The sequence below is a fragment of the Corvus cornix genome, chromosome 12, assembly GCF_000738735.6.
Source record: "Corvus cornix cornix isolate S_Up_H32 chromosome 12, ASM73873v5, whole genome shotgun sequence".
Taxonomy (NCBI): Eukaryota; Metazoa; Chordata; class Aves; order Passeriformes; family Corvidae; genus Corvus; species Corvus cornix.
Genome location: NC_046342.1, coordinates 7,807,153 through 7,834,874, shown reverse-complemented (window position 1 = coordinate 7,834,874; position 27,722 = coordinate 7,807,153). Strand labels below are relative to the sequence as shown.

The 27,722-nt window shown below is 36.4% G+C and overlaps 1 protein-coding gene across 14 annotated transcripts in view; it reads left to right on the top strand.

Annotated features, from left to right (window-relative positions):
• The window catches only part of ERC2 (ELKS/RAB6-interacting/CAST family member 2), a 431,010-nt gene that overhangs the window by 200,871 nt on the left and 202,417 nt on the right, over positions 1 to 27,722 (top strand). The window lies entirely within an intron of this gene.

The following is a 27,722-nucleotide window of genomic DNA, read 5'->3' as shown; positions in this document are numbered from 1 at the left end:
AAAAAGTAAATACGTTCTAAGAATACAACCAATTACCTAAATTCTGTGCAAACTCCCTCCATATACTTTCTTACATTTGTAGCTTATACACAAGCTATAACATTTTTGCTGAAAGCTTGATAGGCTGGATGAAAACATAAAAAGGTTTTCAAAAACCTTCCTGTGGTTTGCATCAAGCTCAGATTTCTACCTGGTTCCATAATTTGGTCTCGTGTTTACCTGGTTAGTAACTAGTAAGAGCTGCTGCTGCTGTTTGTCACTCTCCATAGATCATTTGGAAGTCTGTTACTAATACATCTGGTCAGCAAGAAAAGTTCTGCTTGAGTAAGTCCAAGTAGAACTATTTTGGTTGGTTGTTAAGAAGCCAGATTTATACTTACCTCTCATTATGAGTGTTCTGGAATGGCCTTATACAGTATTACTTACAGGCTCCCTTGTGTACAGACTGGAAGGAGAAGGGAGGCGAAGAACCTTCATATCTAATCTTGTCTAGAACACTCCTACCTTGGAAATTATTTATTGTAACCCCATCTTTGCTCTGAGAAGCTTTCATGTGAGACACTTCAGTAGAAAATTCCAGGGCCAAATTTCATTGTAAGGTAAAAAAAAGGAAAAAAAAAAAAATCAGTGTTAAATTAAGAACTCCCAAATTTGAAAAAACAGGCTTTATTAATAGATTTCAGAGTGTCTAAAGAATAGATGTGTAAGTCATATATTGAATGAAATTGAGGCATAAGAAATAAAGGTTTTGTGCAAGGTTCCCAGATGGTTGATGGCACCAGTAAGGAGCACAGACTTTGTCTATCCAATATTCCCTTTACTTGCCTGAACTGCTGACTCAGAATGTTCTACTCATGATACTAAAATTTTTGCTAATGAATTGTTAGTGATTGAGGTACTTAGTGCAGGTGAAGTTGATTTAGTTTTTTGTCCAGTGAGTGATCAAAAGTTTGTGTTTAGCACATGAAAGACAAGGGAAATGAGGATGGTGAATAATAGCTGCACATGAAGAGAAGAGTACTGATATTTGCAGTTTGGAGGCAGCTCTTTTTAAGCAGAATTGTCAAGATAATCAGATAATTCAACAACAAACACTGGAGTGCAGTACATTAAATTTTACAGAAGGCTCTTCTTTCAAGTTACAGCAAGGGTCCTTAACAAGCATTTCTTTGATCCATTACTTCTGTTTATATTTTTCCATTTCTTCTTTTCCTTGGGAAAGTCTGTTTAGCTTTCTGCATCTGACAGACTGCTCTACAAACACCTTGGAGAAAGCTTGACAGATTAGGAATATTGTTGCATCCCAATGTTTTCACTAAATAAATGTATTAATACAATTGGGTTTTTTTTCTATGGCACCTTTAATAATTGCAAATAGGGAAAAAAATGAACTTATTTTAAAATATCAGTCTAATGTAGATGAACTAGAAAATGTTAACTTTGAATCTGAGGAACCACAACTATGCACAGAATACAGAATTTTTTCATATATTTTTAAATATATATTCATATATTTAAATATTTATTCATATTTAAAAAATGCATTGCAAGTTATTCTTTGTATTTCTATGATATTTTAGTGACAGGAATTAGAAATCCTTTTTCAAATGCATTTCTTTAGTGGCATAAAGTCTTATTGAGCAATATTATTTGGCATAGGTAGTCATGTTTCTCTTCACAGTTGTATATTGGCATAATGAAAGAAGCATTTTACACCTCCTCTTTAGCTGTCACATACCTTTGTCATATTGAGAACTACCATAATTTAGCCATCTAGAAGTTATGACAGAGATAAAAGCCAGGTGTTTGTGATCCCCTCCTCCTCTTTGTTTTTTTAAACTTCAAAGGAACATTATAACAATGTGAACTGTGTGTCACATGAGTGCTATAGTCTCTTCATTTTGAAGAGAGAATTTTGTTTTTTCCTGCATATGGGGTGAATTCCTGGCTGTAGTAAAGTTAATTTGATTTTTGCCACTGCCTCGTCAGACAAAGGTTTCTCACGTGAAGACAAAATAATTAAAAAAACCCTGTACAGACAAAAAATAAACTTAAAAGGTCATTGAGAAAGCAGATCTCAAGTACAAATGGAAACACTCCATTGTCATTCATCATTTACATCTGATCTGTTGATGGGAATTGTAATTTGTGAGAAAGTCCTTCTACAGTCAGCTGTAAGGCTTGTCAAAATTGGCTTTTCTGTCTGGGTGTTCTTTTGTAAGAACATTTGGCTGCCAAGTCCTAGCAAATATAATTATTTCTCTTAATACAGACATTAGAAAAGATTGCCCAGAGGCTGTTGTCTGGCTCTTGTTCTTTCAACATAGGCTTTGATCCTTTATCCATGATGGCTTTGTTAACCTTTTTCTTATGAAACTGATAAACACTAAAATAATTAGTGTTATAAGCAGGATAACCAGTAACTTGAGCTCCTCTTTTGTCTCGTTTTTCTCAATCTGAAGTAAGTGTATCACAAGAACACTAGAAAGCTATCATATAAAACATCACCTAATAGCTTCCTGCATAGAAACCTTAGCTGTGTCTTCCAGCAAGGTTCTGAAGATCCTGGTGTCTCTGATAGGGTCTGTGTTTTGTTTTGTCATCTGTTTTCTTAATTATTTTTTGCCCCTCAAATTTATTGTTCCCAAAACTAGTTCTTGAATATAAAACAGGTGGCCAGATGTTTCAAATAGTGACTGAAAGTCAGTAAATTGGGCAGAATGTAACCATAGCATTTGTGCTTTAAAGGAAAGTGTAATCAGTAATAAACTCAGTGAGCTAGTAAATGTTTTTCAGAATGTTGGGATGCTGAAAAATAGCTCAGTGTTTGCATGAAAATTTGAGATATTTAGCACTGAATATGTATTCTCAAGGGAAAAAAAGAACTTTTCCACTACCTTTTTTAATGTAATTGAACAAAATCTAGTCTGTAATATGAATATGTCAGCTATAGTATGAATCCAGAATAAATTTAAGAAATTATGTAGACTACTTCTGTTAGTGTAGAAATGCATGTGTGTTTCTGGAAAGTATCTCTACTTCATAGAATTAATCTTTGAAATATGAACCAATGGAAGTCTGCTTAAGAGGACATGCATTTTCTGAGGCATTCAGTCTTAGTCACATTCAGCATCCATATTGCTGTTACACGTCAAAAAGTGTTTAAAAAAGACAGTCAAAGGAATAAAATCTTTACAGGCATCATGAAGGCTATTTAAAGAAAATTATATTGGCTCAGAGGAATGGATACCACCTATCATAAACTGCTTTAATAAGACCAAACGGAAACCAGCACAGTTAAACAGCAGGATAAAGGAAGCTATCAAAAAAAAAAAAAAAAAAAAAAAAAAAAAAAAAAAAAAAAGTCTTTCCCCAAACTGAAATTTGTCTGGTTGAAAAAAACAGAATCATAAAACCTGGCAAGGAAAAAAAGCACAAATAGGTGGACCATGAAATACATGAAGCACAATAAAGAATAAGTAGTGAAATTCACTCAAACTGGTAATTTTCAAATGTGTCAGAAGGAGGAAGCCTGCCAGAGAATCTATAGAGCCAAAGATAATCAAGGCATATAAAGAGTGCTTTCAGAAAATGGGGTCATGAGGTCAAAAAAATGAAAGATATTTCTTTTTCCAGTGTTCACAGAGGAGGAACTTGGGTGGGTTCTGCTTCTAGAACTCCTTTTTACAGGCAAGTATTGGAAGATGTATCTCAGAGTGAGGTGACAGCAGAAGACATTGCACAACAGTCTCTAAAATTAACAATGCCATCATCATATGATCAGGGGATAATTCAGGTTGAAAGGTACCACCAAGTTCAAACTCCTGTTAAATGTAGGGCGGGCTTGTAGTCAGGCCAAGTTCCTCTCAGTAGCAAGCAGTTTACTTGCTAACCTTCTTGAAAATTAAAGGTGAAAAACATGTGAATTTCTAACTTTTGTAGGAACTGGAGGGTGACTAACGTGACATCTGTTTCTAAAAAGAGTTCCATGTAAATTTGGAAAACTATCTCCACGTATGATATTTGTATTGGACAAATCAAGAGAAATTGTTTTTTAAAAAGTAGAGTTAGTGGGCAGTTGGCCAACTAATTTACCAACATAGTATGTTGGTAAAGAAGCAAAGTGCTTTTCTGAAAAATTAAATAATTCTTCATAAATTTACAAGTCGTCAAATTTTTCAGAAGTCTCATAGGAATCTGTGTTGAGACTGTTTGTCATGTTTTTAAAATGCCTGGAAAAGAGTGAATAGTTTAAAGAAATTCAGCATCATCCACTCGAAGACCAAGGATTTTTTCTTTGGTTGTGCTTCTCTGCAAACTCAGGACACTGGGTAGTATTTAAAAACAAACCCCATAAGAGAAAGTTAAAAATGACAACTGTCATAGAGTAAGAAAGCCATTATGTTATGAAGCTATATAATCATGTTACTAAATGCAGTACTGATGGCTAAAATCTTAATGTTACTGGGAAAAGTTTAGTGAAAAAAGTTATGCAGAACACAAAAGAACATTTTGGGAAACTCAGGTTGATTTATGATGGTAGGAGGAACTCCGTGGGTTTGCATGGTTTTGACCTTAGACCTGCAAAAATATGTTGGATTTGGCAATGTTTCACTTTGAGTTTTGGCTTTCTTCAAGCCCAGAAGTCAGAGAAACATTTGGGATGGGAACCAAAGCCAAAGAAAAGGATTGGATGAACCATACACACCATAACAGCCAAGTTCCGCACAACTCCGATTTTCTTTTCCCCCCTTTCTTTGTTTCTTTATGCTTTTTTCCAGAGCTGCTTTTCTATTTGAGTCTTAATGGATAGCAATCTCTATACCCAGTAAAAGAGTTTTTACTGTCCATGCCTAAGGAGATGAGAAGGGAGAACTCAAAGGTTTTGTTTCTCATTTTTGTGTTACAGCAGAATTTGAACAAAAATGTTGCACCTGAAACGATAAGGTGTCTTCATGTCCATTTTGGGAATATTTTTTTAGTGGAAGCGATAATGTTCGATACTTAGCCTTCCTTGTGTGTGTTTCAGATTACAAAATGACATAATTAAGACATCCAAAACACTGAACGGTTTAAGAAAAGGATATAGTTTTGTTTCTTTGTATCACTTATTAACAAGTATCTCTTAAATCTGGTCGTGTAAATACCACTTTCCATGACAACAGACACGCCTGTACAGTAAATGGGGCATGTTCTGCATCTCATTTGGACCTCGTTAAGCTGTGGGATACGATATATTCAAGCTGCTGATCTGAGAAAGTGTCTCAAATCCATAGTCTTTATATGCGCATCAGACACAATACATATGGTAAATGATAAACATACCATATGGGATTTGGGAAGTTAAGACTATCAAATTCCTATCCCATTATTTTTTCTTACATTGTACGGTCAAATCAAAAACATATTATTCTTCACATTATTAAGGAGTTATGTTTGTGGCCCCGTTTATAAGGTTACAGAACTGATCACTCTTTAAGCTTTCCTTTGGCCTAGAAATTTTCCTGGTTACACTCAGGTTGTCATTTAAAAAAAAAAAAAAAAAAAAAAAAAAGAAAGGGCGTGGGTAGTGTTTGTGAAGTTTGCAGAGTTCGGCCAATTTTTGAATTACAGTTTTGAAAACTTCACATGTAAACTTAGCCAAATATTACAGCTCAAACCCGCTGAGCTTAAGGTTAATTTTGAAAACTTAGTTTTCCAGAATTTTATTGTGTGTATTGTGAAGGTGTTACCTGGAAAAAATAGTTTCAGACCTGACAGTATGGTGACTATACGTGCACTTTCACGATAGTTTTATTTTTTGTGTTGGCTTTGTGGACTGGAACAACTTAGTGTCCTCAGCTGAACTGTCAAGTGTTTATCTAAAAATTATAAATTTTGTATGTCCTTCTTCACTTACTTTCAGATGGAAAGATTCTTTTCATCTTCAGAGAAGTTTGAAATTAATTACTCTGTTGAAGAGTTTCCCAAAATTGAACTTACTGTGTTGTAGAAATGTGAATTTGCATTAGGTTTGTAATTCATCTTGGAACTCTACTATTTCTTGAGCAACACTTTACCTTCAGTTCATTCAACAGAAATTAGAAAAGCAGCTTTACTGCAGTGAACTATGGCAATAGGAGCCTGTGGGAAATAGGGGAGGAACTAGAAAACAAAGCTCCTTCAAAAGTGTCAGGAATTGCAAGGAGGGAGATTTTGTTCCTCTGAATTCTGTGTAACCAGCCTTGTGCTACTCGGAAAGCAAGGACTGTGTCCTGAGTGCATCAGAATGCAGCTATTTTTGTGTTCCCTTCCCGTGGTAAGTCAACGCAGTTTAGGGGAAGAGACTCTTTCATGCTGCACAGGCCTGTGGTTGAAAACTCTGTAGCTTCGTGTAGACTTTCCCCCCCACCTCTTTTGTTGTTTGTTTTTTTTTTTTTTTTTTTTTTTATTTTGAAGCTGTGTGCAGAATGTCTCAGTAGGTTTCTGCTATAACTAAGAATAAAAAAAGCTGGAATTATGTTCCCTTTGATGTCTGTCTCTTTTATTTCCTAGATTAGTTTTTCACCAAGGGATATGTGCAATTTGTAAGCAGCAGGAATATGGCTGGGTAAAGCTTGTTACTTCTGTAATGTATAGTTATTTCTTTCCATGAAGATGTTACAGGTTTTTCTTCTAGAGATGTCGTGTTGATGCTGAAGAATGTGTGGAAAAAAATTATATTCCACCCTTATTTTATGTTCTTCACAGCATCCTTTTCTCCAGGGACAGGCAGCAGAGAGAAGGTTCTGTCTGCATGTGGTCTTTATGTAGATTCATAAACATGTGAAAGGCCTCTGCACTCTTGTACTGACACTTTGGATGTTTGGACAGTTTGGTCCTGTTAATAGACATTTCATCAGTGAGAGGATTCCCTGAAAACTGCACAGGAAAGAAGAGTCAGACATGTAATGCTGTAGTCTTGGGTTAAGTGGAATAAAAGTTTCTGAAAAGAGATGGAAACAGATACATGGGAGTTATATGAAATATCAGGCTACCAATATAGAAAATTCTAAAATTATTTATTTTTTAACTTACAGAAATAATTACTGTAAACAATGAAAATGTCTGTTTCTTTGGAAAGCACTAGTTAGGGCACCAATGCAAACCTGCAGCTTTTGATAGAGGGCTGAATTCTGTGCAGTGTACTTAGCTAAGAAAGTCAGCAGCTGAATAGAAGAAACAGAAATGACATTATGAATTCCCACTTCATATATCATGACCTGATCTCGTCGGTTGAGCTGGGGTTGAAGAACACTGTGTGTAAGGTGTACTTTTTCCCACTGTACTTATTAGTAAAAGCTACAATAGTATGTTAGAAAGGAGATAGAGATTTGTCTGTAGGGTGGGTGAGGCTGTGTATACCAGACCTGACTGGATTCCTTAATCTGAAAACCTTTGGACCAAAAAATTATATGGATGACAGCCACAAGACTTACACTGTGGAATATCAAAAGCAGGGAGGTAGAAGATGAGCTCTTGGTTTTGTTTACCGAATAGGAAATGACTCTATCTCTAGGGGTTCTCTAAGTGAATCTGCTTTATCCATGGAGCTGGCATATAAATCAATCTCATCATTTTAACTGGTTCTTTTCCTTGCCAGCCAGGGATTCAGATTACCCAGCTGTATCCCTACTGCAAAGCACTGTTATCAGTTGTGTAATGAAACCCTAGCAAGAGAACTTTATTTGACCTATCCACTATACATGTGGCTCAAGAGTCACAGTCAGGAGACCCATTTCACATACAGCCAAAATGTGCCTTAGGATAAAAAAAGATAAGCATGTATAAATCTTTTAAAGACAGTTAACTCCAACAAGGAAGCTCTTATAACTAAAGAGCTAAGCATCTCATGCTCTTAGTAAGCATACCTTTGGACCTGAAGTTTAACTGAGCTGAGTTTGAATCCACTGAAATGATACCATTAAAATGAAAGAACAACACGCTGATTTCATTGGTCCTTTAATTATGCAAAAGGGATGCATCTAGGAAATATGTTTACATGAAAAATTATCTGGTGACAACAGAAGCAGCAGTAAAACTGATCTAGAAGGAATGGTACTTTTATACAGGATTCTGGGCAATCTGCACCAAGAGAATTTTTTTGTAGCCTGTAAGAAAGTTAAAATTAATGTTTTAATGAAATTCAGGAAAACTGTGGTTCCCAGAATGACACCAAGACTGAAAAGATGATCCATTTGTTTCTGCAGGACCCTAAAATTGATACTGGTTGAAGGCAGTGAAATTATTAGGCTAAAGCTGAAAATGTGAAATGGAACTGGAATCTGTAGGATAGGTTTTCTTAGGCTGCAAAAGTGAAACGGAGGCACACGGTACTGCCCTGTCTGAGAACTTCTAGAGCTGTTCAGTGCCCAGGTAATGCCTAAGTAAGGAGGATGTGCTTTAACTGCTGCGTGGGTACATAGAATCTGTTGCTCAGTTACCTCAGACTTAGGTAGTAGAAGATTAATATAATAAATTTAAGACCTCTGTTTTATAACCTTGAGCATACTACCAGTTAGCTCTGTACTTTCTAAAACGCTATGGAAATGTGTATGAAAATGTTGTAGACTATCTGGGACTGCAGGAAAAATCTAAAAATATTATGCTTGGATGTTTTTAAGAGTCTGTGAAGTGAATTTAGTTTTTATAGAGCTTTTAAATTTTTTTTTAAACTTTTAAATCTGAACAAAAGCCCTAAACTTTGTACCTGGAGAAGAATTGGTATAATTTTCTCTGTCCTTCTCCCCCACGCCCTGAACCATATCCTGAACATGAAAAAATCTTTATGATGTAAGGCACCAATTGCTTGTAAAATCCCAGAATAAACTCTAGACATCAAGGCCCATAATCAATCCAGCTGGTGTCTTACTTTCCAAGGAAAGAATCCAAAATGGCAGCTCAAATGACTGTGTTTCCTGAGTCATCTGAACTGTGGTACGGAGTTTTTTGGAGAAAAATGGTTTCCTGAGATTTTCATATGATCATTACACTTCAGTAAGTAATAATGTATGTAATGATATGGTATATATACATTTTAAATTCCAGTGTTGTCAAGCAAAAATGTGCATTGCATTAGTGTAATATATTGTGATTTACAGTAGGGCACTTCTGTCTGCATTACTGAATACCAGAAGACCAAGAGTATCTGCTGGGTCTTATCTATCGACTCACAGCTGTATTTAAGCAACTAATACACATTTCTATAAACAACTTGATTTATAGACAAAGCTGGCCACTGAGAAGTAAAGTTTTCCTGAAGGGTAGGAGACATGTCATTCTTCTTTGGGTTAGTTGGGATATCACGAATGTCCAGCCCCTGTTGTGACTTTTGGTGTTCAGCACTAATCACTTTACTCTCCATACTTGTGAGTCCTTTTAAATGTATAATATATTCTGTCCTTTCCCAAATATTTATTTTATTTTCATGAAACTAAAATGCTTTTTCTACTTTTATTCTAGTTACTGTTATTAACTCTTGTTAGACTTTCTTGATTTTAAGTAGAAACATAAAGGGATTTGACTTCTGTTTTTCTATTTTGGAACCTTAGTTGATTGAGATCTGGAACGGTCTCACCAAAAGTGTTTTCTTCACTCCATGCAAAAATTGACTGAAAATTTTCTTCAAGATATGAATCTTTTTGCATTTCTCTAAGCACTTTTTACTCAGGGCAGTTTTGGGTTTGTTTGTGGGTTTTTTTTTATTAATATATTTTTAAAACCTGATTCCATAATAGGTCATACATTGTATTACTAAGGCTCCAAGGCTGAATTAGTGTAACCCGTGTCACAAACCTGAGTGGTTTTGAGATATTTCTCCAGGATGACTCTTTGACTCCAAGCCATGCAGAGCAGTAACTTTAATTAACATCTGCAGTTTTTGTGATCGGTTCCCACAGCTCGGAAACTCGTTCTGTAATTTTGCATCACAGCTACCCTCTGTGGCTATTAGTTTAATAAATATGCCTTCCTGATGAATTGAGAAAAAGTTGGTTGCAGCAGTGTTTTCAAAGAAGGAATCATCAGCATAAGAACTGGATAAGATAAGAGATACATCTACTTAATTTTTTTTGGTCCTGGTCAGCAGAAAAAAAATAAAGTAAAATAATACAAGAATTTGTGCATGAAAAAAAATAAGATAAGGCAGAGTGATTTTCCTTGGTATACTGTCTCAGGTTTACCAGTGGGTGGCTTTAGGGACCTTTCGAGCTGGAAATAGCACATATACGACCACGTTTAGAAGCCAAAGGACTTACAATCAATAAAGAATTTAAAACTTTTGGGCACTAATTTTGGAGCTGAGAATCACCCCAGATCCTTGAGCTGTACAACATAAAATGTCATATTAAGAGATTTTCCTTTTATGTGGTTTTCAAGCCTGTTGCCTCGTAATGTCCTTAGGTGCCCATAATTCTTCAGCTGTGAGAAATAGTGCACAATAGTTCCCAGTTCACCTTTTCCATAGCATTTATAGTCTCTTGCTTCTTTTTCAGTAGTGCATTTTCCAAGGTGAAAACTCCTGCTTGAAAGTCTGCCTTTCCTTGTTGCAGATGGCTTTGTTTGTCTTTCTTAACTGGAAGAGTAGATTCTTTTAGAATTATTTTTGGCAGGTCTGGAATGTTTTGTCTAGTGATTCTTTTGTGCATTTTGTACCAGAAAATAAGATAAACAGGTTTTATATACATTTTGAAATTTCATAGAAAACAGATCCAGAAGGGATGAGACAGTATCATTTAGTGCATCTGTAGTACTGAGTGTCAATCATACCACTGTTGTTTCTAAGATAAGTTTCTCTTGTTTTTAGTGACATATATAATAACTTTGTTTATTATTCATAGTCTACAGGTATGAGAAAAAATCCTCTATTATCTTACCTTAGTCTCTTTTTCTGTAATTCCAGGCAGTTATTTCTTGTATTATCCACACTGGACATAGTAAATTGACTTCCCTCATCCTTTGTGATGGCTTCTAAGTGCAAATGCATATTGTGTTCCTTAGTTTTCTCTTCTTGAAGTCAATAGACCCTAATTCTTTCAGTCTTACCACAGAGGTTGTTTTCTAGATTTTTATTATCCTTGTTGCTTTTCTGTGTAGTCTTTCCGGTTTGTTCACATCTTTGAGTGGGTAAAATTTGATCCAGTTCTCCTGCTGAGATCTTGCCAGTGCCAAAGAAAACAGAAAGATTACTACTAAATATTCATCTCTCCATAGTGTGTTTTTTGCAACAACATGACACTGTTGATGTATCACCTTAGTGTCTCTTGATCCTTTTCTTTAATAGAAAAAGACAACTTCTTAATCAGTTATTCCTCTTCCTGGATTTGTGGAATTGATGACTTCTGTTGAAGTGAATGACCTTGCTTTTCTCCCTATTAAATAACGTAATTTTTTTTCCCTGTTTAGTTCTCAGGTTTGGCAAGATATCTTTAAGGTGGTGGGTTTTTTTTGGTTTTTTTTTTTTTTTTTTTTTTTACTGATTCCTTCTTCAAATTTGTAGTCTTAGTATTTGGGATTATTGAGGAACTGAATATCCTATGGTCCTGCAAAATTCCATTTTTTTAAACATCCTTCTATTTTAACAGTGAGCTGTTGGTGACTCACCACAGCTTCCAAACTAGTTTGGCATCCAGGTTAGGTGACTTTCATTTGGCTTATCTTTTTTCTTTAGTTTGGTTATGTGAATATCCTGAAATTTGTTAGCAGATACGACTGCTACTTCTGTTCTTCAATAAAGCCAATTTCTCTGTCATATGAAAAAGTTAATTTGATATGGCTGCTTGGGAATTCCATATTCATTCTCCTAGGTGTCTGAAAACAGTCTGAAGCAGATTACTTGTTCCAGTAAGTGTCAGAATCAAAACTGACTTATCCGTAATTCTCCAGTCTTACTTTTTTTTTTTTTTAAGATCAAAATTATATTTTTCATTTCCTGCTGTTTTGGTATCACAATTGTTCTCCAAGGTTCTCAAAAGCACTTCTGTTTTCAACAGCTCTGAGGTTTTAGCAGTCATTTCAACTGCTAGGGCAAAATTGCCTATATCTAGCTAGTATGAAAACATCCCAGTGTTAGTTGTACTATTGGATCAGTACTACCCTTGGCTAAAGAGTGATGTAAAAGAGCCTTTTGGTGGTCTTGGCATAATCATGTAATAACTTTACAGATGTGCCAAAGAGAGTAAGCTTAGTAGAGGCAAGCCTCACTCTTTCAGTAGAGCTTTAGTCATTTCGTTCGTGAGTTTATTTGTGACATTCTTCTAAAAGTTTGCAAAGAAAAGGGATAATGCTGTCTCACCTAATAAAAAATACCTGGACATGAAGAGGCAATAGGATAGTGGAGAATCCATTTAATAATTATGATAGTTAACGATCCTAGTGGCGTTTGATATCTACCAGCATCCAGTAACTTTAGCACAGACAGGTGGTAAAAGATGGGGGAAATATAGTTGTAGCCTCAGGCAGATACTCAGCTCATGCAGCTGTTTCATGCATTCTGGCAATATGACTCAGTTAAAATCAAATAACATTCCTTACGCCAATACTTCTTACCTGCATATGAAACCAGTTGTCTTTCATTTTGCAAAAACATGATAATTCAAAGAGCATTAAAAAATGTACTGTTTCTCACACAGAATTTATATCTTGCAGCTGCACACTAATCCAAGTGAAATGGAGTAGAGTTTCACTTTATCAGCCAATCATAACTTTAAACTATTTTTACAATTCATCGTACAGTTTTTAAAGCCAGATTTAAGTCTGTATATGAAAAATAGTCTACTTGATGTATGAAACCATAGATTAGTCAATATGTATTTAAAGAAGGACTTCAGTAATAGCAGAAGAATGACTTCAGAGAATTTACAGACAAAACTCTGAATTATACATGTGGAATGTAAGTGTTATGCCATCAGTACATTTAGGACTATGTGTGAAAGGAGTAGCTGAAAAATATAGTTAATTAGCTAAAATAATATCTGATCCTGGTATTCTTTTAAAGCTGTCATATCAAGAGTATTAGTCTATCCCATATCAGAGAATCATAGTATCATTTAGGTTGGAAAAGACCTAAGATCACTGTTTACCCAGCACTGCCAAAGCCTTCACTAACCCATGTCCCTCAGTGCCACATCTACATATTTTTTAAATGCCTTCAGGGAGGGTGACTCCATCACTGCACTGGGCAGTGTGTTCCAGTGCTTGACAGTGCTTTTGGTGAAGAAATATTTCCTAATATCCAACCTAAATCTCTCCTGGTTTCCTCTTGTCCTGTCACTTGTTAACTGGATGGAGAGCCTGAGCCCTGCCTGGCTACAATCTCCTTTCAGGTGTTGTAGAGCCATAAGGTCCCCCCTGAGCCTCTTTTTCTCCAGGCTAAACACCCCCAGCTACTCCCAAGGAGACTTGTGCTCCAGCCCCTTCCCCAGCTCTGTTGCCCTTCTCTGGACACACTCCAGCACCTCAGTGTCTTTTGTGTAGTGAGGGGCCCAAAACTGAACCCAGATTTGAGCTGTGGCATCATCAGTGCCCAGTACAGGAGGACATCCACTGCCCTGGTCCTGCTGGCCGCACTATTGCTGATACAGCCAGGATGCCACTGGGCTTCTTGGCCACCTCAGCACTCCTGGGCTCAGCTGCTGTTGACCAACACCCCCAGGTCCTTTTCCACTGAGCAGCTTTCCAGCCACTCTGTCCCCAAGCCTGGAACGCTGTGTGGGGCTGTTGTGACCCAAGTGTAGGACCTTTAAAGTGCATCACTTTACCTTGTTGAACACTTTCTCTTTTTGTTCTATACAGGCTCAGATAAACTTGTTTGAATATGTGAAAAGGGTTTTTCGTGTTCTTAGAGGTTTATGGTGCTTAGTCACGTGGTTGTACGATGAAAATTACAGCAGTGACTGCATGTGTGACTGTAATGATCTCCATTTACACTGCACATTTAAATATACTCAAATTTTGGTACATCCTCATGTACCATTTTGTTAACAAACTCTAAGTATGACTTAGAAAAGACAGCTTCCAGGAATAAAAAAAACCTATTCAAGTTTCACGCCTATTCCATCTTTTAAAATTCTGTTTACTGTGTCTGATACATTTTCTAATTGATGCTAGTTAACGTATTTGTCTATTGTTGCTGTTATCAAGCTGTTAAACATATTACTATTCAGCCTTTTTTTTGGTATGAGAAACGTCTTTGCTATTTCAACTTTGTTTTTCAGAAGTAACTTCCTGCTACAATAATATTTTCTGGAAAAAAGTCAAGAATACCTAAATACCTTAAACAGGTTTTGCAAGTTAACAATTCTGCTGTAATTAGTCTTCAGGCTACCTCTGGCTCCATGGATTTAAAGCTATCAGAGTTTACTGTTTTGTGAAAAATATGTTTTACTTTGTTTGGACATGCTTGTCATAAGTTTCTCAGTATATCATTATGCTTTAAAACCTCCCACTGGCAGCGTCTGGAAGGAAAAAATATAGTGTAAACTATAGAAGACCTAGTGGCAGCTTCCTGCCAAGCTTCATTCTTGAGTCAACAACGCTCGTTTTTGTTTTTGCTTTTGTGAAAATGTCACAATCTAGTCTTTCATAGAAGTTTGCTATTTTTTTAGCAGCCTAGTCGAGCATATATCCGTGTCTTCTACTTTCCCCTGGTTTTTCTCCTTTTCATTCTGTGATATCTGTGTTTCTGGTCATGCCACCAGTGAGTGCACACATAAATTATACACCTAAAAACACTCATCACTAGAAAATTTATTGCTTCTAATATCTTTCTCATGAACAGTTGTGTTTATTTCTGAGTTGACTTCTCTGGTAAAGACAGCAATGTGCTTAGCTTTGGTTCAGTTCTTTGTTTTTTCAAGACTTTCATTTTAGATATTACAGTGTATATGGGACCATGTGGGCTTTTAACCATAAGCCTGTGCTGGGAGTATGAAAATGGTTTTAGTTTATAATTACAACTCTGAGTAAAAATAATAGTGGATTGCTATCCCTAGTAACTCTTACTACTTCTATCCTGCTGAAGCAATGGGCAGTACATGGGAGCAGAATATATCCTCCTGACAGAGCATATAATTGGAGTTTTTTTCTTTTTCCCATTGAAACAGCATTTGGAGAAGGCAGGGAGTGGGGAGGAAGGTTGCTGTCCTGTAAGATAAGGAACTTGAATCTTCTTTCCTATGTACAGGAAACTTGTGTTATTTGGTTTGGGAAATCTTTTATCTTCTGGGCCTCCCTTTGGCAGCTTAATTACTAACTCTGCTTAATTAAAGTGAAGGAGACACATACAAAAAATACTGTCTTGGAAAAGTAGATGCTCTTCTTTTCTCTTTTTTCAAAAAAAACAAACCAAGCAAACTTCTTTAAACATTCTTTGCCAGTATTTTGGCTATTTGAATATGAAATACTAGCATTGGTAGTATTAGAATAACATAGTAAGTTAATAGTAGCTATTATTTTTATTATCTCATGTTAGTGCGCATTTATAGCAGTGAGGGTTACTCTCTTGTAATGGCTAATTGTCCCTGCTCTTGAGTTGGAATGTTGTATAACATTACATCAAGTACCATGGCAGATTAAACTATATTCATAATGCAATACAGTAGGATAGCACTTATTCAAACAACTTGTATCACACCACATTTGTCTGGGTGACTCACGGGTTTGTATTATGAGGAGTCACTGTTGGACAGGAAGACATGTACAGCAGGGAAGTTTGGATAACCAGGATCACACTGTGATTATTTAGGTTTTTTGTTGACCAAATCCATTATACGTAGAAAGGCTATATATCTTTTTTGTTCATTTATAGAAACCCTCTGAAAGATTATGCTATGAATTTAAAGAACAGATGTTGTATTATAAACCATTACTTTTGATCTTGTCATGAATAGTAGATTTTAGATAAGTGGCACCAGCACAAAAGAGACCCTAGACTGAAAAAGCCAACTTAGAACAAGAGAATTGTTGATCTTTACTTTTGAAAAATAATTTTATTTACTCATTGTAAACAGTGTTTCTTAAAAGGAAAAAGAAGTAAACTCTGAAGTTTTAAATGCCAGGCTCTCTTCCTAGATAAAAAAAAATATTCGAAGCCCATCTTATATGCATGCAACATTATTTTTCTCAGTATCCCTTGTACCAATCAAGATCAAGAAAAATCCAAATTCTTTGACTAAAAACCTCCTGGAGTTGTCTGAACTGTGTTGCCTAAATGAGTGAGAATTATTGAAAGCTCCTGTAGCTCTCTCTCTGTGGAGATTTTGCTTTGTAGGTGTTTCCTGCGGAATTCGTCTTAGAGAGGGGAGGAATTTAGATGTCTTTATGTGCATATGTGTGTGCTCACTGAAGTGATTTTGAAGCTCTTATGTATGCACCAAGAAACTGGAGAAATTAGATATTTGGAAATGGAAATTGGTGGTCTTCCAGGCAATATTGGATCTAAAAGTGCTAAATCCTTTAATAAATAAACCTTGATTCAGACTGGAATGTCTTGGCTTGATCTTAAAGGTGATATTATGAAGGCCTTCTAGCTGTTGACTAGCCTCAAAGATAATTATCTGCACATTCCAATCTTGTTCTGGCATCAGCACTGTCTAAGGCCTAAATGGAGCAAATGTTATTTCCACTAGAAATATATTATATTTAGACTGTCCTCATTCCCAAAAATTTAAAAAATATTTGTAACTGAAATACAGAGAATAAAAGAAATAGCTATATGACTTTCTTCTAACAGTCCTGTGTGCCTAATTTCAGCCATTGGGGCAGTTTTCTAACTGAAACTGTATGTTGTGAGCACACAGTTGTATTATTGGGGTTACTACTTTTGTTGGACTGTAGATAAAAGAATTACCTTTTCTTTGGTGAACATTTTGGAAGCAGTATTTCCGAAGCACACCAATACAATGTAGATTTCATTTACTGTAGCAGGTACTGGAGCTAATTTGAGGGACTGAATAGCCCATCTGAAACAGAATATATGCAGTATAAGGCATTTTGAAATGGGTGGAAATGCTTTTCTGCCTTAAAAACCTGACACCTTAGTTCATACTGCATAGCTGCTTATTTACATGATAAATCTAAGAATTTTTTGGGTTTGTATTCTAAGTTCTGCTTGCACAAGTGAAATAGCAATTCGATTCCTTTAAGGACTGCTGGGTATAGCAGGGACTTCTGTAATAAAGTTTTTCTGTGGGACAAAAGCCTGTGCAAAGTTGAAAAAGAAAGCAAGCATTATTTATAAATACTGTTTAAATATGTATGTTTTCAAATGCACTCTAATACAGCTTTAATGTATCCTCACCTTTGGGATTGTGTGTTCCATGGATACGGACTCTAGATCTTAAAAAATCCCTCAAATGCACAACTTGATGTGTATGGATTCATCTCTGTTCTCCAAAACCAAGCCTGCCTTTGGAAGAGAGGGATTTAAAAATAATAAAATATATGTCCCCATGAGAGTTATTATACAGAATATGAGCAGTGACAAGTGAGTTAGTTTACATGAAGGGTTAAGCAGATCCAAAATAAAGTTCTCATCAAGGCCAGTTTAATCCTCCCATCTGTAAGTTTTGTAAGTCCTGCCACTTAGCTCGTGGTCTTAATGCCCATATATTTTGCTTCAAACAGGGTGAATAAAATCAACTTGCAGATCTGCATGTTTTCTGTTTATACACTCTTGAATGTTGCCTCATGTGGGAAGAGACTTGAGAGACTTAGAAGGAAAATGAAACTTTTAGATGAGGAACAAAATGCAGTTTATATTAGTTAAAGATTCTGTGACTACTTTCCCCTTTTTCATCTGGTGAGAAATACTATTATTCTCATCAAAATTTGTCTAATATATGTTGCCTACAGAAATACACAGCTGTATAAAACTTGTGCTTTTATTTAGGCTTTTATGAAGTCCATTACTCTGGTATCTTAATAATGCCCATACAAGAACAATTAAAATAATAAAATATTTTGTAAATTCCATAAAGGAATTATTATGGTTCAGGCCAAGGCTTAGTAGTATAATTTCTCTGGATTTTCTTATTATTAACTGATTATTAATTTATCTATACAGAAAATTTCTTCATACTACCTGTAAACAGAATTCCTGCATCTTATGAGTCTGCCTTTCATAGGGCTGCCCTTTGTAATGGAATGTAAAGTGCAACTGAGAAAGTGAGTGCAAATGCTCAACCTAAATACTGATAGCTGCTTTTCTTCAGTATTGATTCTAGCACATGGCAAAAAATGCTTGTAATCACTGAGTGAGGAAAGCTGCTTTACCCAAGGTTTTGAGCATATAACAGGCTGAGCAGTAAATGCTTCATAAGATGTGGGAAATCAATGAACTTCCATAGGGAAGATCTGTTAGAATCTTTGAACTTTCAGAGAATGAAGTACCATTTTCTGCTGCCTCCTTCTTTTGTTTTCTTGTACCTGGTAGATACTATGGAAGAACCCAGTAACAAGGTGAGAAGTTGTATGAATGTTACAATCTTCTGCTCCCCTTTTTCAGTCTAGCAAAACAAAATCCATCACTCTGTGAAAATGCATTAATATATCATTAGCTAGGAGACAAACAAAAAGCTTAGGTTTTGGAACACTGAGTAACAGTATTTGCGTTTTTATATTTGTTCCAAATTCTCACAGACTGATGTGACAGAATTAAAATATTTGTCTTCTTTGTAGATGAGGCAAAGGTTTAAGTGACAGGTTTTTTTTTCTTCACCGGAATATACTCACTGAACTTGGTTTTGATTTAGTAATAGCCAGACAGTGTGGCTTTGTTGCTTGGAAAAGTGCAAGTTCTGTAATTCAGCATCTTTGTTCTTCCCAAAAATCTTAACTACTTGTCATAGGTTAGCAGACCAAACCACTACACTACTGCTCAATTCCCCAAAGAGATGGAGATGAACTTTTCAGGAGCTAACCTGGTGTAAAACCATTGAAGTCTTTTACTTCCTTTTCCTTCAAACAGTTATTGAGAAAAAATGTTCAGTTTCAGAAGGATGGTGTTTCTTGGGCTATCTTCCTACCCTTGTCAGTGTTCTCTCCCCCACCTGATTTTCTTCTCCCACCTATGTAATCACATCAAACTATTACAGAGTTTCTTTTCTGCATGATGTGTGTGTGCAGAGTTCTGTACGTTCTGTCTCTGTCCCTCTGAAGCACTCCTGTGGCTGTGCAGTTGTGTAAGGACCTGTTCAGTTGCTGCACAGTTTCCTCCTGAGCTCGTGTGGCTGCAGCTCCGTGGAGGCATCGAAGGGCTCCCTTCCTGCCCTTGGCTTTTGCCAAGTGCTGGCAGTGCTGCCACCACCTCCCATCTGGCTCCCTTTTCATACAAAGTTCTCTTTCCTGAGGCTGTTGAATTCAGCTCAGCATCCTGCCCCTCCAGCCCTGCTTCTTCCACCCACAGGGAATTTCTGTCTCACGTTGGCTGAGGGAGGCACTGTGATCTGGGACTGATGTACCCAGCGAGATTATTCCTGTAGGTGTGGGGATAGTTTCATGAACGGGGAGCTATGGTTTGAGCAAGATTTCTCTTTAGTGCTCTGAAAAATTGACATGCTGATTGCGAACTGCTTTCATGGAGGAATTCAGGCTGACAAATTCTGGGTTGATATTTTTGCTCCATCATGTGATCATGCCTAGCTTATCATGTGTTAATAATGGAGTCCAGTTGTCAGACATTTTGTTGTCCCCCTCAGGCCTCCCTGACTGTCCCATGGGCTGCCCTACCCTGGACAGCCTCATAAGCACTTCAGTTCTGTTCCTATTGACTGGTATCTTCCTGAAATGACTCTCCAAAGCCATCTTTAGTTGCTTTATATATTTAATTATTATGTTTATTATTGTCCTATTAGTACACTTGTGTTGCTTGTGTTCTTTCTGTATCTGAAACAATTAAATTAACCAACTGTTTATAGTTCTGCTCCATGTGTTCTCCAGTACTTCCCCCATGGCTCTGAATAAATTTGAGTCAGGTTGTAACTGTCAGTTACTATACCAAGTATTAACATTTTTCTTATTAAGAGTGATCTGTAACTGGGTGCTAAAACTTAGCTCTTTCATGACAGACACACTTAACTTTTCTTAAAGTTATTGATATAGTTGATATTGCACTATATACAATAGGAGATAATTTTAGTTTTTAAGGACATGTCCATGCCACTGTGACTTCTTTATGTGTGCCAAGCCAATAAAATAAATAATTTTGTAGCAAAAATGCCATAGAATTAAGTAAACAGGGAAATACTATCTGTGTTAAGAGAAGAGCACAGATGTGTCTTCCTTGGGCGTTCAGTACTCACATGAACTTTTAAAGTCACAGAACTTTTAAAGATGGCATGAAATTTTTTTTGATGCAGAATCTGTGTCTTCCAATCAGTTACATGAATCTTTATATTGCTGCCTATTAATATTATTTGTGAATTGTCATTGTGTCAAACCTTGTTAGGAGATTGTTTTTTTCTGGGCTTTCTCACATAAAATTATCCAAGTATTTTCATACAATAACATTTTCACTTTAATGAGTCTTGTGATTTCACAGTATGTAAGCACAATTCAGAGTGTGGAAAACCTCTTATGTACATAAATTACCCGTTTGCAGTACGACTTTACACATACCATGTGAATCCCTGCTGTGTTTGGATACGTTCTAAGGCAGCATTTCTAATTTTAATAATATATTGGGATTATGGATTAAAAGCAGTGGGGAAGTAGCTTTGTGCTGTGTAACCTAACAAGCGTGCTAAGAATCAACTTTTGGCAAGAAAACTCCCAATTTGCCCTCTCTCCCAGAAGTTGACCTGGTGGATGAAATAGTAGATGTGTGCATGATTCTAGGCATGCCTTCTCCAAAGATCAACATTTGTACACACTTTAGTCACCTTTTATACGCAGTGCTATTGACATTAACCAGGGAGGCCGCTCTGACAGCGCTGGGCTTTAACACCAGCTAAAGAGTTGCTCTGCTCTGCTTGCATGGTTTATCTGAAAGGACTCAACACCGAAATCACACAGCCTAATTGTTTTCAGCCCATAAGGGTTTTCTTCCAGATACAATATCCTGTAGGACAGTTGAGTGTCCTACTGAAATTGGCATCTGTTGAATAGTCGCTTTACTTTACTTTAATGCTTCAGAAAGCATTAGGTCGAGCTCTGTAATTTATCCATACATTATATCAAATTTGCTTTCGCTTGCACAACTATAAAACACTTTTCATGCTACCTTTGTAATTAGATTTGGACAGTATCAAACAAATGGAAGAGCAGAGCTAAGGCTACCAGCTGCTTAAAAAGATCACGGACTTGCTCAGATGAAACTCAGTGGAAAAGGAGATAAAATTAACAAGATATTTCAATGAAATAACTAATTTTCAAATGAAATGCAAAAATAAAAGGAAGGTGCCTTTTTTTTTTTTTTTTTTTTTTTTTTAATTGATAAAAAGTGGACTTGCACAGTTGCTCAGGTGCTTGGTCTCGTTTCCATCACAGTGCATGTCTGGGTGACTGAGTTGATTGGGGGCCAAGTGTGAATCAGGCCTTGTCAGCATGAAGTTTGCCTTGGAAAGAGAACATTTGTTGACTGATTCTTGCAGCACTTTAAATACTGTATCTTTATTGACATGGTCTGAGGACTGCTTTTTATTTTTAAATGTGTTTACCCTTGAAATATCAGAATGTGATGTTATTTACTTTATCATATATGTAACAGTGTTTTGCTATTAATGAAAGAGCTTCTATTTGGGACAAAACCTTTCAGCTGCATCTGTGAGGAGTAGTCTGTTCTCTTGCCCATCCTCTTCAGTTTTCCTGAAGGTCACATTCACATTTTGTCAGTGGGTTGTCATACAGTGTATTTTAGCTGAAGCTAATTGAGAATTCTGCAACTGGGGGCCAGTTGTGTTTCACAAGATGAACTGTTTAAATAGATGACAGTATTCCTAGGACTGCAGGGGGAGCATAATTTTTGTTTGTACTTCAGAATAGCTTTTGTTTTCACCTGTCTAGGAACATGACCCTAGAGCACAGAGATTACCACTATTATATCATAATTTTGTTTGATTTATTTAAAAAAAACAAAAAAATTTTGGTATTGCTTTTAGTTGTTGGTTTGGTTTGGCTTTTCAAACTGATAGTTATTCTATTTAAGTGATTATGACCAGTATTTTCCAAAATTACTTAATTATATTTTTCTGTTGTAGGTGAAATCACTATATTAATTGGAAAACTAAATCACAGATAATGAATCCAAGAACTATATTGTTTTGGTCTTATATTTTATTGAATTACTGAGGCTTAGAATAAGATGATCAATGTTCTAACTGCCAGTACCAGAAAAGCTGAATACAGTTCCCAGAAATGTCTTTCAAAATCTTAAATTAACTTAATAAAGACCACATCATTAGTAATCCTTTCAGTTAGGATATCTATTTCTTTTAAGCTATGGGAATCCAGTAAATTCCAGAATAATTCTATGTAGAGATGGGCATATGTCTCTGTTATAACACTGTGCTTGTATAAATTAACTAGTAACCACCATGTGACAGCCAGCAAGGAAATACTGAGGAAACTAAAGAACCTTTTCTCCCTGACTGTGGTCCCTGCAGGTCTGGGTGGGGAAATACGTGCTCTATATATGCTGTGTCTCTTCTTTATCTGAATAAAACCAAGCCTCGTGTATTCTTAACGTAGCTCTTAGCAGGAGGATTAAAATACTTTAAATCCTACTTTTGGTAATGAAGCAATCTCAGTGAGGTTTTCTATTTCAAATTCTGCAGCATGGCATCCTGTTTGATAACTGTGCTGTTGTGTTCCTGTGGACATGGCCCTTCCCTGGGGACTGCTGCTTCAGTGCTTCTGGTGCTTTGTGTTGAACTGCCACTGCATTGCTGGCTGATGGCACTGGGCCTTATGTGTCTAGTCTTTTATGAGTTTTGAAAAACCAACCTGGAATTTATAAATTCTGCTTAATATTCTGTCAAATCCTTCACCTATGGTGTTTATTTTAAAGCTTTTATGCATTCTAGAGTATGGTTACTGTTCTCTGACAATTTCCAAAGTTGTGAGATACAACATGTGTCTAATTTCTTTGTTTGGAAAGGTTCAGGAGCATCAGCCTCCATAACTAAACTGGTTTCGTTAGACCTGTTTCCTGGGTTTAAGAACTGTGATGGAAGTCAGAGGTGAGGAATTTGTCTATGGATGACAAATGGGATGGGAAGAGAGTAGAGGGGAGGGTGACAAAGAGTTTATTTCCATGTCTTGCAAAGCTCAGTATGACACTTTGCTACGTCTGTTTGCTTTTGTGAAAAACACCTTTGTAATGAAACTGTTGAGGCAGTTGCACACTGGAGAAATTCGCATTAGAAACAGGAGGAAGCAAGGTATTTACAAACCATGTTGCAGGACAGCACTGGCAATTTTAAAAGCAGTCGGTCCACATGGCTGGTGCTGGCCCTCCTGTAGGTGTGTAATTGAATTAGCCATGAGATAAATTGGGTCCCTGCATGGCCAGCAGCTGCTGGCACAGGATCCTGGCATACTTGGCACTCACCTTCACTGTGTGAGGCACAGGCAATGTGTTAATGTCAAAGGCTGAGGTCTCCAGCTTGAGAGGCGAAATAGCTGGTAGGTGGATATTTGGTGTGTACAAATTCAGGCTTTTATCTGTTTTCCCTCATCTCTGTGAATGTGTTTTCTATGCCCTCTTAGTCCAGTGATGGAATAAATTTGTAGGAAAGCCACAAAGTTTGAGGATTATAGTCTTTCCTTTTTTACAATCTCATGCTTAATCTTGGGGGGGAAACCCCCAAATATTATTTTTATTAAATTAATCTTCACAGAGCTGGAGATAACTGAAATTTATATAGTGTGTAACTTGCAGTGGAGAAAAAAAGGCATTTCCTTAGGAAATGGAAAAAAACCAACCGCTTTCAAAACAACTGGATGGATTCTTACACTGAATGACTTATTATCAAAGTGCATCCAGCTTTACTGAACAAATGTAATTGTTTGTTAAACTTTAAAAAAATTTTAATGGTTAATATTTTAATATTAAAGTAGAAGAATCTCTAAGTGAATAGATGGATTTCTTTATTTCCTTTTAGTATGTAAAATTCATGAATTATCTGTGTGCTAACACAAGATTAGGTTTTAAAATAAAATAGGTATGAAATTTTTGTATAGCTACTGATACTTGAAAAAGTCACTTAGGGAAATCCAAAACTCTTGTATTTATCACCAAGATGGTTGCCAAAATGAAGTGCCAACCCTTTAAAGGTAGTAGCACTAACCATACTAACCTTGACTGCTGGAATGTTGCCAGCTCTTCATCATCCTGCAGAAATAAATTATATTTGAGCTGAGAAAACATGCAATTGTCCCTCCCCCTCTTCATTCCCACAAACTGGAACAGTATTATGTTAGCCTGAGTTGTACTGAGCCGAATCCAATCTGGAATTAAGAATGCTCCAGGGCATTTTTAATAAACTGTCATTCATTTGAACTCTAACCTCCTTTAATTTGCAGAATCTGGTAACGCAGATGTATACTTCAGCCACATTCATTTCTTTTTCTTTTCTTATCTTGGTGTGAAACACTGCTGATAGCACTTGGAAATGTGAAGCTGCAGAACGAGTACAAAGTGTTCATTTAAAATAGACTCAAAACTAAGAAACAATTACAATAGTTTGCTGGGTTTCTGCCATTCTGAAATACAAACTTAATTCTAGTGCAGATTTTAATAAAATCCTCAAAGTGCTGAGGTCAGTTAAGCTTACTGAAAGTATGAAAAAAAATAAAAAGGCTTTTATTGCAAAATGCAAAGGATAAAATGAGGCCTTTGTCTTACAAAAGGGAAGAAAACCCAGCTTAAAACACATTCAGGGCATAGAATACTCCCAAGCTAAGGGCTGTGCAATCACTGAGGTTCTCATCGTAAACTCTTTCAAAACGTGTATTCCTGTGAATTCAAAACGTTTGGGGTTTGTGATTAGGAGCATTTATACTGAGGGATAGGGTTGGGAAAAGGGAGCAGCTTCCAGGTGGGAACTGCCCCTGATGCCTCTACCCCTGCCAGGCAGCGCTGCTGGGCTGGGCTGGGGATTGCCCAAAACCAGAATTTTCACCTGTAATACTGGCGGCAGTGGTTGATTTCCCATTGTGACACATCTGCTGCAGCTATGTAGTTAGCATGGTAAGATGATTGTGTGTGCAACTTCACCATTCAAAAGTTTACATTTGATAGAAGTTGATTAAAAGAAAAAAAATCAGTTTCTTGTGCGCATGCCTGCCAGTTGAATTTGGCTGTAGGTGTTGGTGGGACAGTTAACTAGGAAAACGTCCAACTATGAACTTGGGTCATATTCAAAAAATGCAGGAAGAGCTAGCTGGCAAATACTGTGTTGAAAGTGTAAATTAAAATAAAACTTTCAAGTCGACACGTGTTAATGATTTGTGGTTTGAAAAAGTTTTCATATTTAAGTTTTTGGAGTTTTTTTCCCTTCCCTTTTAAACTTTGATCTCTTTTGTCTGGTAATGTAAGAGTATGTTAGTAACAGACATTAACAAATCCACAGCTTTGTTTTCCACAAGTCTTTAATTCTCTTAAATGTTTTGAAATGTAAATTATGTGGTATATGTGATATGAACTTGGGTGAGGATTCAGTCAATCATCAGGCTGGGTACCAAATTCAGCTGAACATGGAAAGGGAGCACAATGATACTAAAAATACAGAAGTGCAGGAATTCTGCCTTTTTACATTCTCATCTGCCCAATAAATCTGCAGGTGTGGAGTGTCTTGGTGTTTAAAGATACTGTCTCAAAGCTGGAGTCTGTATGAATTAATGACTTTTCAGTTTTGATCCTTAGTACAGTTTCCATTAATAGATGTTGTCTGGAATTAAGTGATAGAGTGGAGGCTCAGCAGAAAGTAGATGCAGTTTGTAAAAGGTGCAAGGAAAATCCTGAGAAATAGCCCCTGAAAACAGGTAGAAGTATCATATGTTTTAGTAGTTAAGTCCTGTCCTTCTTGGAGACAGCATTGGTTTATGTTCTTGCACTAAAGCAGAAGATGAAGTACCTGGTGTTATATTAGAAATTGAATCTGTTTTTAAAGAAATATGATCTGACTCTTTCCTTCTGGCTTGTTAATTCTTTTTTTCATGGGATTTAAGTGCAAATCCAGCTTTTTTTTTATTTCTTTATTTCCCTCAAGTACATGTTCTCTTTGCTACTTCTACTATGAACGTTCACTAGACAGTCATTTTACAAAGATATCTGAAGTCATCATCTTTCTTCATGGTTTCCTCAGTGGAATCTTGGCATCTGCAGAGACCTACAATTTGCACTCCTTGTTATTTCATTGATATCACTATTACACTGCTTTTACTTTCTGAGTGGAAGGTTGAACATCAATAATTTAAATACTATTGGTAATTCTGCATTCATGAAATACAGCTTATGCACTGCAGGGTATCAGACACGTTCTAGTATTTCATTGTTCTTATTAGAGTGTGTGTACAGATGGTGTAGAAGGAGTAACTAATCAGTGTATCATTGGCAATCAGGCTGTGAGTCCTCATTATAATTTCTGACAACTCTATTATTTATTTATATTATTTATTGAACCTTTTGTATAGAAGCCAGTGCATGTTCAAATGAAGCAGAAGTGTGGCTTATAAGCACTGATTGGTTGCTAGGAGGCTTTAGAGAACAAGAGTTAAGCATGAGCTTGGGAGAAGTAGCCACACTGATGATATGAACATGGTGGAATTTTGTCAGAATTTTCAATTCACAGCAAAATTGAACTCCTTTCAGTCCTTTGTGTAACATGGATGAATGGAATGTATCCTCTTTCCCATTTTATTTTGTTTCATTTAGAAGTTCTTCCTGAAGTGTTTTCTAGTTTATAAAATAATAAAATTTGGACAAAGGAGATGAAAAAGAACATAGAGGAAATAGGACATTTGTTATTCAAATCATTATATCTCACTAAAAAAACCAAACTATTGTTCACTTTATGTAAACTGTATCATTTGAAGAGGGGAAAATCCCACTGGCATCCTGGTTACTGGAGGCCATTCACATAAATATGATATATAAATATATGTATATTTATATATCATATTTACATATATATATATGATATATAAATATGAATATAAATATTCACATAAAATGATTCACCCCACAAGTAAAGCTTCTGCTGCCAGACAGGTGTCATTGTCCACTCTCCATTCTTTAGTGTGTTCTTTAAATTTCTCCATGACATTTCTCCATGCTAAGGGAAGAGTGGGATCACCACAACTTTCCTACGCTTCGAGCTTCTCGCTGTTATGATGAGGAAAATAACTTGATCATTGTTAGAGCAGTTACAGACCTTTAAAGTTCGGGATGATAGAATAATTTGGTTAGAAGGGACCACTAGAGGCAATGCAGTATAAACCCCTACTCAAAGCAGGAATAACTTCAAAGTTGGATCAGATTGTCCAGGCTTCATTCAATCAAAATCTAAAAATACTCAAGGACTGGAGAGTTTATAGTTTCCCTGGGCAACCTGTTTTGCAAAGGTGTGCAATTTTTATGAAAAATAGTTGGGTTTTCATGAGCACTTTTATATTAAAACATGCATCTATAGCTGCATCTGAAATTTCTGAAATTACTGCTATGATGAGCTACCACCCTCCCGGAATTTAAATAATCCAGATGGTGC